Here is a 10,236-nt window from a genome sequence, read left to right on the forward strand (position 1 = left end):
AAGACAGATGGCGGTGGGTACTATGGGGTGAACCAGAAATGGGCAACAAAAGGTTGCTAGACAAGAGGGTCAGAGAAGTCCCTGCTCAAGGACATAGGACAAGACAGAGGAGCCCAACTTGTAGACATCTGGGTGAATTGTCCAGGCAGAGGGAACAGCTGGTACATGTGTCCAGCACGGGCTCTCACCTGGAACAAGAAGGTTCAAGGGACAAGATGGACAAGAGGCCAAGGAGTAGAGTGAGGTCAGAGAAGCAATGGGGGGTGGGTAGGCATGGACAGCCATGTGGTGTTGGCTTTTTTTCTGAGGGAGAAGAGGGCCTCTATCTGAGCAAAGCCTGGCACACTCTGGTGTATGGTTTGCCAAGATCTCTGGCTACTGAGGAGACTCTGAGTAAAGCAGGGATGATTCCAAGCCACTGTCATAATCTGGCTAAGACAGGATGCAGGTCTGACGAGGTGGTGATGGTGACCCTCGAAAGCAGTCAAATGTGGATGCATTCTGAAGACAAAAGGAGTGATATTTGCCCACCATTTACACTGTGCTGTAGAAACAGAGAAAGAAGCTTAGGTTAGAATAGGGCTGTGGCTTAGGATAACACACTTGATGGACATGCAGGAGACTGAGTTCTACACCTGGGACTGATGGGAGGGACCAGAGGAGAGAGAAGAGGAAGGGAGAGGAGGAGGAAGAGGAAGAGGAGGGGGAGGAGGAGGGGGTCACTGAACTGAGCTGGGGAAGGCAGAGCCAGAGAGTTGGAAGAAAAATGTCCTGTGGAGAATCATGTCCTACAGGCCAAAATAAGAAAACGCAGAAGACTTCTCTAGAAATAGGCATGAATGCTTTCAAAGAGTGAATGTCTTTCAAATAAAACATTGCGTTTCTTTTTTTTTTTTTTTTAAGCCTTCGCTTCTTTATTCTTTGTGCACAAAGACTAGCATGATGGGTTTCACTGGGTGGATAGTCGAATAATCCATTCAGGTCGCTTAGCCCAACTTAATGAAGCCCATGCCCTTCAAGTGCTGACAGAAGAACTGACAGTGCATGCTCAGTCCGTATTTACAGAGCAGACCATGGTGGTTAGAGCAGACGCGGCAAGAGCGAGAACCCTGGCCAAACTTCCGTGGGCGACTCCAGTAGAGCTCCTGGTGACCCATCTTGCCTTCAGACGCCCATCGAGGAAAGAAGGAAAACACTGCATTTCAAGAATGTGTTCTGAGTAAATACGTCTGACGGTGCGTTCAGTTTCACTGCCAAGCAGGGGTTTGTGTGTGTGTGTGTGTGGCGGGGGTGGGTTCCTGACTTTGTAGACATAATATCAAAACCAGGAAACAACCTAATTCTTTGCTATCAGGGGAATCACCAAACTTTGAATACTCAGTGATCCTTGGACAGATCTGTCTGTGCATTCTTACTAAGCACACACAGGTTCTATTAGTCAAGGACACGGAGACCACTCCAGGCGCTCCCCGCTGTGCTTAAATACAGGGAATTCTATATTTACAAAGCTGGGAAGGGCTGGTTCAGCTTTCCTGTTAGGTTTTAGGAAGTCAGGAAGTGGCTGAAACCACAAGACACCTGAGCCTCCAGGATCAAAGCAGAGCAAAAGCCTAAATCTCCTATCTGCCAAATCCCACACATCGGCCCTCAGACAGTGAGCAACACTCCGACTGAAGTTTCTCTTCCATTCACCGAACCCTGTGGCACTGTCTCTCTTTGGCACCCAGGGGATTCTGAGGACTCCAGCTCTCTGGCTTCTGGTCCCTTCTGGGCAGAAGAGCTTAGACTACGGGAGAGAACGATCCTGAGCTGCCAGCAGACGATACTCCACACGTTCATAAGTATGGCTTCACAACGACAACATGCCACAGACAAGTCTGACAGAATAAACACCATGATGAGCCGGATAGCGCCCCCTCCTCGTCCATGCCCCCTAATGCCTGCAACTTGTGACTGTCCTGTCACCAGGCAAAGGGGGCTTCACAGACATGATCAAATCCATTAGGAGTATCTCACCAGTCCTTAAGAGCAGAGAATATTCCCTCTGGCTTCCCCTTTCCTCTTCTGCAAACCTGCTTCTAGCAAAGCCATTCTCCAAGCCCAAGGATCCCCAGCCCTAGGATGGGAGGTGTCATTTTCTCTAAGTAACACCAAGTTGTTGATCCAAAGGGGAAATTGCATTGTTTCTCAAAAAGAGTAGTCATCTCGCTCTCTTGGCTCCGTCTCCCTCAACACATCTGGGATGTGTTTTCTAGAAGCTTCCCCCTGGAGGCCTGGGCCTGGTACAGAAATCGGGGAGACTGGAAATGAGTAAGACTCATGCCAGGACCTACCAACAGCACCTACTTTCCACAGGAAGCCACATCAGTAGAGATGCCGCCATGAGACGCCGCCATGATTTTGCAAGACAGTTCCAAGGAAAGCCCTCTTGGATTCTGGCTGGGGGAAAGCAACTCAACTGCCCCGGGCTCCTCACGCTACCTAGCACCCTGCCTGCCTTTGTTCCTTGTCAGAGACCGACCTCAGCACCTATCTTGCCTCTCTTTCCAAGTTCCCCCACTGAGTACCCCGCCCAGGATCCTGACTCCGTCAAGCCAGGCCATCCTGGCTCTTCTGCCTTGAGCCTCGTTTAATAGGAGAGACCCTCTCCATGTGATTACTTTCTCTCTGTATCCCCAAGTTCCTGTGGCTGGTAAACAGAGTCAGTCCAGGTAGCCCTTCTGAAACATACCAAAAGGTAGCACAGAAGGCTCATAGAAAGTTCTCCATGCTCCTCCCAGTCTAGTCTCCTGCCTCTGCAGCAGGCCCTCTGGCCTTTCTTGCTAGACACAGCCACCCAAGATATGCTTGTTCCTCGCTCTGCCTAGAGTCCCAGCACTGTGCTTATATCCGTGTGTGTGTGTGTGTGTGTGTGTGTGTGTGTGTGTGTTGTGCATACATGTATCTGTGGGTATATTCGCCCATACATGCACGTATGTAGGCCAGAGTTCAGCATCTGATATCTCCTTCAGTCAATCTTCACCTTAGTTTTTGAGGCAGGGTCTCTCACGGAACCTGGAGCTCGATGTTTTGATTAGCTTGGCTGGCCAGTGAGCTTCCCCCAGCCCCACCCTCCCACCCCAGGATCCTCTGGTCTCTAGCACTGAAGTTACAGATGTGTGCCATGGCGCCTGAGTTTCACGTGTGTGCCTAAGATCTGAACTTCAGTCCTTACTCTACTCACTGAGCTAAAAGTTCTAGTCTCCCCCGAACCCCATATTTGTATGTTCTTAATTCCTTCTTGTGAGAGAAAAGGAGGATGTCTGCCCACTACCAGCAGTAGAAATGAAGCCATCGGGTCACCTCCCATTCTCTTAAGAGACCGCGTGTTCTGAGGGTCTGGGAGGGTTTGTCTCCTCTGTGTTCCTGACGTGTGACTGTTCAGACGTCTGAAGATTCTTCTCTCCGGGCCTCCTGACCTCATCCCATCACCCACGTGGGTGGCCACTGCTCCTCCATGTCCACATGATATCTGCATTGGAAACTCACCCAACCTTTTCCCCACCCCAAAAATCTCTGGGCACAGAAGTGGCTCCCGGAGGGTAGTGATGGCATCACCCTGCCCAGGGGATCCCATAAAAGCTTTACGAAACGTGGGAAGGTAGGATGGGGTCTCCTGACTTGGGGGAGAGAATGGCTCTGAGGAGGCCCGAGGAAGAGGCCAGTGAGGGCTCTGACATTCGCAAGTACTTGTATGGAGGGTAGCTGAGGTAGGTAGGCAGTTTGTCCTGCCTCAGCTTCAGAACTCTGTCTTCTCCCATCCCCCACACAGTGTGGGAGAGGCCAACGGTTCCTGACTGTGTCTTGCTCTAGACATAGCGGCTCAAGAGAACCCTGAGGTGAAAGACAGACAGCTTGTCCGGACACAAGTGGCAGAATCTGTTTTCTCCCTATGAGAGGCGTCTCTGCTCCTTGGCACCACAGCCTGCCTCCCCACCCTGGCCTCCCCATCCCCTCCCAGCCTTCCCCTGCACCCTCTTTCTCCAGCTTACTTCCTTCTCCATCTCGGGGAGGATCTCCCGCTAAACGGTTTTACTCAAAGGAAAGTGCTAAGGTTTGGATAAATCTCCCCAAAGCTTGAAGCCTTGCTTCATAGCCCATGATGCTCCTGACAAGGGTGGGGATTTTAAAGGCCTGGTGGAGTCACTTAAGTCAGTGACCCTCACTTTGCACCCCACTTGAGGTAAGCAGGCTTCCTCCACCTCATATTTCCTACTGTGTACTGAGCTGCTGCAGGCCCAAAGTGACCGTGGACTTACCAAACCTTAGAAACTCTGGGCCAAAGTAAACTTTTTTTTTTTCCTGGAGATGGTTTCTGTGTGGCACTGGCTGTCCAGGAACTCACTCTGTAGACCAGGCTGGCCTCAAACTCACAGAGATCCTCCTACCTCTGCCTCCCCGAGTACTGATATCAAAGCCACCATACCTGGCGTGATCACCCACCTGTTACTATGTAAACTGAAGAGATCTGTCTGTTCGACACATTTAATGGACGCATCTGGGGGCAGTCCTGTTAAATGTCACTATCGCCACAAATGGTCACCATCGGTATTTAACACTGACCTGGAATGGTTTGACAAGGCTACTAGATAAAAAGATTGGCTATGAGATACATACATTTATGGAAGAATTATTGCCACCGAATAGTATTATTCCATACTTGAATATTTCACAGAATCACTCATGTGGGTAGAGCACTTGCTGGTCTTCCAGAAGACAGGGGTTGGATTCCCAGAACCCACGTGGCGGTTCTCAGTAATCTATAACTCCAGGTCCAGGGATCCAGGACCTTCTTCTGGCCTCTACCAGCACCAGGTATGCACGTGGTGCACACACAAACATGCAGACAAAACCCCATGCCTAAAATAAAAACCGCTTTTTCTTTTCTTTTCTTTTCTTTTTTTCCGGAGCTGGGGGCCGAACCCAGGGCCTTGTGCTTGCAAGGCAAGCGCTCTACCACTGAGCTAAATCCCCAACCCAAAACCGCTTTTTCTTAAAAGACATCTGCAGGCTTTTTCCCCTTCTATGTTTTTGTCTTTTAACGTTTCATTCCTTTGATAAAATTTTCTTCTTTCTTTCTTTTTTTCTTTTTCCTTTTTCTTTTCTTTTCTTTTCTTTTTTTTTTTTTTTTTTTTTTTTGAGACAGGGTTTCTCTATGTAGTCCAGGCAGGCTGTCCCAGAACTCACTCTGCAGACCAGGATGGCCTCAAACTCAAGAGATCTGCCTACCTCTGCCTCCTGAGTGCTGGCATTAAAGACATGTGCCACCACCGCCCGGCTCTTTTCTTTTTTACATAATATATTCTATTCTTTGAAAGTTCATACATTTATACAATATATATTGATCATCTCCAACCACTACCTTCCTTTGACTCACTCCCGTACCCTCACCCCACTTCCCCCCAATTTCATCTTTTCTTTTCTGTCGTTATTAATTACACTTTGAGTCCTATCTGAGCTGCCCCTGTGCACAGTGGGTGTGGCCATCCACTGGGCCCTGAGCAAGCAAACTGCCAGCAGCCATGTCCCATCCAGAAGTTGGGTGTAGTTCGGGGACCCATCCTCCTTGCGTTTTCTTTGAGACATAGTGTCACTCACCGCCCAGCCGGCCTTGAACTTATGATCGTCCTGCCTCGCCCTACCCAGTAGCGGTGATTATGGGCTTGCACTACAAACTGGTTCGTCTGCATCACAGAACTTAGTAAAGTGTCTAAAAACAAAATGTCCTAAGCACAAAAGGTCACGAGCAAAATGATACAGGGGGGGGTCCCCACTTATGAAAGCAACAAGAACACATAAAATACATTTTAAAGTGTGCAGGCATAAGTGGAAAGAGTTATAAAGAGTTATAAAATGCAAACAGGGAACACACCACAACCTTAATAAATAAAGGAAGAAAGACCTTGCTCTCAGATAAAGAGCAGTCTTATGGATGTGTCGTTATTACTGTAAGTGAGCTATGGGTTCAAGGGACTACGTATGGGCATGAAGGGTCAGCTGCTATGGGAGCCATGGGACAATGACAATTTTAACTGGGGAAAAAACATATATTAAAAAAATAGAAAAATTCCTGGAGAAAAACAAAATACACTAAGCGAGGAAGGGTAGATCTGTAAGACATTCTGCACACCACAGCGCGGCAACAGTAATTAAAATGGCTGGAGGCCAGGGTCCTCGCAGAGGTCAGCTGTGAAGAATAAAAGGAAATTTAGAGACCCAAATAAACAGGGGAATTCAATAAATTGAGTCACTTCACCAGATATTTAGGTGGTAAATAAATAAATCTGGATTCATTGCCTCATTCTTACCATGGAAATAAATCCCAAAAGGATCAAAGAACTGAAGAAAACACTAGAAAAATAAAGCTATAAAAGTACCAAAAAAAAAAAAAAGCATATATGAGTCAAGGGATCTGGCTCAGTGGTTAAGAGCACCAGCTGCTCTAGGATGAGGACCTAGGTTCAGTTCCCAGCACCCATATGGAAGCTCCTAATTACCCTTAACCCCAGTTCCAGATAATTCAGCACCCTCTTTGGGCCTCACATAAAGACAGGCAAGTGCACACACACACACACACACACACACACACACACACACACACACTTAAAAAATGTGTGTGAAAATGGTTGTATGATCCCAAGATATCAAGTTTCCTAGTCACAGGACAAACAGAAGTCATAACAGAAGTGATTAAAAAATGTACCCACAAAGAAATTACAAGGGGAAAACGCTATAAATAAAAGTCAAAAGATAAAATCAGAGATCACAGGGAGACCCCTGTAAGATGCATGGCAATACTGATTTTCATAAGTTAAAAGCATCGTTTTTTGGGTTAGTTTGAGTTTGTGTGTGTGTGTGTGTGCACACGTGTATCCGAATGCATGTGAGTGCATGTTCCGTGAATGTATGTATATGTGCAAGTGTGCACGCATGTATATGTGTGAGTGTGCATGCATGCACATAGAGGATACAAAGTCAGCCTCAGGTATCGTCCCTCAGACACCATCTACCTTGTGTTTGGAGACAGGGTCCTTTGTTGGGATGTGGGACTTGCCACTGATCAGGTAGGCTGGCTAGTCAGAAAGTCAGAGGGCTTGCACGTCCCCACCTCTCCAGCACCAGGATTATATCACCTCTTTATGTGGTTTCTGGGGATCACGCACAAGTCCTCATACTTGTGTGGCAAGCAGTTTACCCACCAAGCTATCTCCCCACCCAGGCTCGTTTTGTTTTAGGAGGGTTCTCGATGTAGCCCAGGCTGGCCTTGAGCTAACAATCCTCTTGCCTCAGACTCCTGAATGCTGAGATTCCAGATGTGTACCACGATACCTGGCAAAGATAAATAAATAAATAAATAAATAAATAAATAAATAAAAACAAACTGACTATACCTTTCAAAGAACAAGGAAAAAGGCCAGAGATCCAATAGAAAGTACAACATTGAATATAGCAGGCCTCTCCCTCTCCCTCTCCCTCTCCCTCTCCTTCCCCCTCCCCCCTCTTCCCCTCCCCCTCCTCCCCTCTCAAACACACACACACACACACACACACACACACACACACACACACACACAACTAGCAAATAAAAATATATCTAGGGGCTGGAGAGATGGCTCTGCAGTTAAGGGACCTTGTTACAGAGGACTTGAGCTCAGTTCACAGCACCACATAGTGGTTTAAAACCATCTTGAACTCCAGTTCCAGCAGATCCACCCTCTTCTGACCTCCTGGGCCACCGGGCACACCCATGGTACACACAGGTAAAACGCTCACATGGTTAGAATGAAATAGTAAATCTTTTAAAGGATTAATACATAATGTTCCATCTCGTTAATGATTTGAAATGCAACTAAAAGCAAAGTCTAAGTTTTCATTTACCAGCCCAGGAAAGTCAGTGACACCTGGCTGCATGGAGGATGTGGCTGCAGGGGCAGTGTCCCATAAAGCCATCAGAAAGGACATTAACACATTCTGAAGGACATTCCAGCACGGTTAGTAACTTGGCAGTCTTCCACCTAGTGTGAAAACTTGTAGGGTTTTGTTTGCGTTCTCCTTTTACTGGGAAGACAAGTAGAGAAGTGCCCAAGACATATATACAAATGCTTATCACACCGAGAGAATAGGGAAGGAAACACACATCTGCCATGCTAGTACCCCAGAGGCTGAGGCAGGAGGATCTCAATCTCAAGGTCATCCTTGAACTACATTCCAAACAAAACAAAACAAAAACCTGCCTTAAAAAAAAAGGGGGGGGGGTTGGGGATTTAACTCAGTGGTAGAGCGCTTGCCTAGAGCGCTTGCCTAGCAAACGCAGGGCCCTGGGTTCGGTCCCCAGCTCCGGAAAAAAAAAAAAAAAAAAGAGTTGCATATAGGACTTCCAGAGTTGGATACAGTCATTCTGAAGTTGGGACGCTAAGACATGAAGATTGATCAGGAGTTCGAGACCGGCCTGAGCTACATAGGGAATTTAAAGTCAGCCTGGTGCATATACAAAGACTCTGAAAAAAAAAGTAACGGGGGTTGGGGATTTGGCTCAGTGGTAGAGCGCTTGCCTAGCAAGCGCAAGGCCCTGGGTTCGGTCCCCAGCTCCGAAAAAAAGAAAAAAGAAAAAAAAAAGTAACAAGTCTGAGGGTGGCCAGTGCTTTTAATCCAGCAGAGGCCTCCTGTGAACTCCAGGCCAGCTGAGGCTACAAAGTGAGACCCTGTCACCAAGAAAACAAACAAACAAACAAAAAGAAAACAAAAAAGAGGTGGGGGGGAAGAATTTTAAAAAAGAAAGAGATAAAAAGATCAGCAAGGTGCCTCAGGGGTTAAAAAATGCTTGCCACCAAGGCTAATGCCACCAAGAGCCCCTCTTCCTATGGCTGGTGGCCCCACAGGATGTGTGCCTGTCACCCTCATGCCCCCTGACTTTCCCTCTAACCACCTCTTACACCACACACTTGCCCTTCAGGATGTGAGAGCAGAGATGCCCATCTGGAAAGGTCTGCGGCATCCTCTGGGGTCATAGGTGAGAGGGCCTCCCGGATACAGGGGGTGGGTGGAAGCCAGGAATTACAACAGCTGGCAACTGGGCTTGTGGGTGAGTGAGCAGTGGCCATTGTGGTGAGGAGGGAAGAGTTTGTGGGAAACATGGCTGACAGAAATAGCCGGAAGTGTGAGCACCCGCAGCCTCAGAGAGGGGCTTCTTGCCCTCACCCCGGCTCTCCCAGGGTCAGTCCTGCAAATTGCTGGCCACCTGTCTCCTCTGCAGGCTTTGAGTCACTTCCCGTGTTTTTCTTTTCCCCCAGGTATGCTCCTGACTCACAGCTCTCTTTCCTGTCCCTCCCTGTGTCGGGAGCCATGACAAGGCCCACCTAAGGGTCAAGAGAAATGTCAGATACCTTGTCCCTCCTGTCCCTGAATCTGTAACCACAGTCGTAAGGAATGTCAATTCAAGGGTTACCTCAGCCAGTTCCCTGCATCCAAGCACCTCAGTGACCCTGACCCTTCCCTCAAGGGACAAGGGCTGCAGGGCAGCTGAACCCAGCACCAACTCTAGCTCCTTCCCTGTGCTCCAGTCATGTATCCTAGGACACTCAACAAGGCTTTTAGTGTGTGTGTGTATGTGTGTATATGTGTGCAAATGTGTGTGCATGTGTGTGCATGTGTGTGTATGTGTGTATATGTGTGTATGTGTGTGCAAATGTGTGTGAATGTGTGTATATGTGTGTATGTGTGTGCAAATGTGTGTGCATGTGTGTGTGAATGTGTGTATGTGTGTGCAAATGTGTGTGCATGTGTGTGTATATATGTGTGTATGTGTGTATGTGTGTATATGTGTGTGTATGTGTGTATATGTATGTGTGTATGTGTGTGTATGTGTGTGTGTGTGTGTGTGTGTGTGTGTGTGTGTGTGTGTAGTGGGGTGGGTGATGAACCCATTGAGCTTAACTCTCAGCCCTTTCTGTATCCACTAGGTAAAATTTTACCATTGATCCAGAAGGGGAGCTCAGAAGCATGAAGCACACTTGGTCTTTACTCTAGATTGTCTTTTCTCCATTGGCTGAGATCCTACCTCACATCGTCCCTGATTGGCTTGAAAGGATAAGGGAGGTAAGGGGAAAAGGTCCCAGCTATAAGCCAGAATGCAGGGAGCCTCTGTGTAAACAAATGTTTTAACTAGTGGGGCTTTAAAACATGCGCAGAGATGTTTTA

At 47.7% G+C, this 10,236-nt stretch overlaps 1 pseudogene; it reads right to left on the reverse strand.

Annotated features, from left to right (window-relative positions):
• Window positions 1–986: 986 nt before the first annotated feature.
• Window positions 987–1,166, reverse strand: LOC120094789 (40S ribosomal protein S29-like; annotated as a pseudogene).
• Between the last annotated feature and the right edge of the window lie 9,070 nt (window positions 1,167–10,236).

This window comes from Rattus norvegicus, chromosome 9, assembly GCF_021556685.1.
Source record: "Rattus norvegicus strain SHRSP/BbbUtx chromosome 9, alternate assembly SHRSP_T2T, whole genome shotgun sequence".
NCBI classification, from domain to species: Eukaryota; Metazoa; Chordata; class Mammalia; order Rodentia; family Muridae; genus Rattus; species Rattus norvegicus.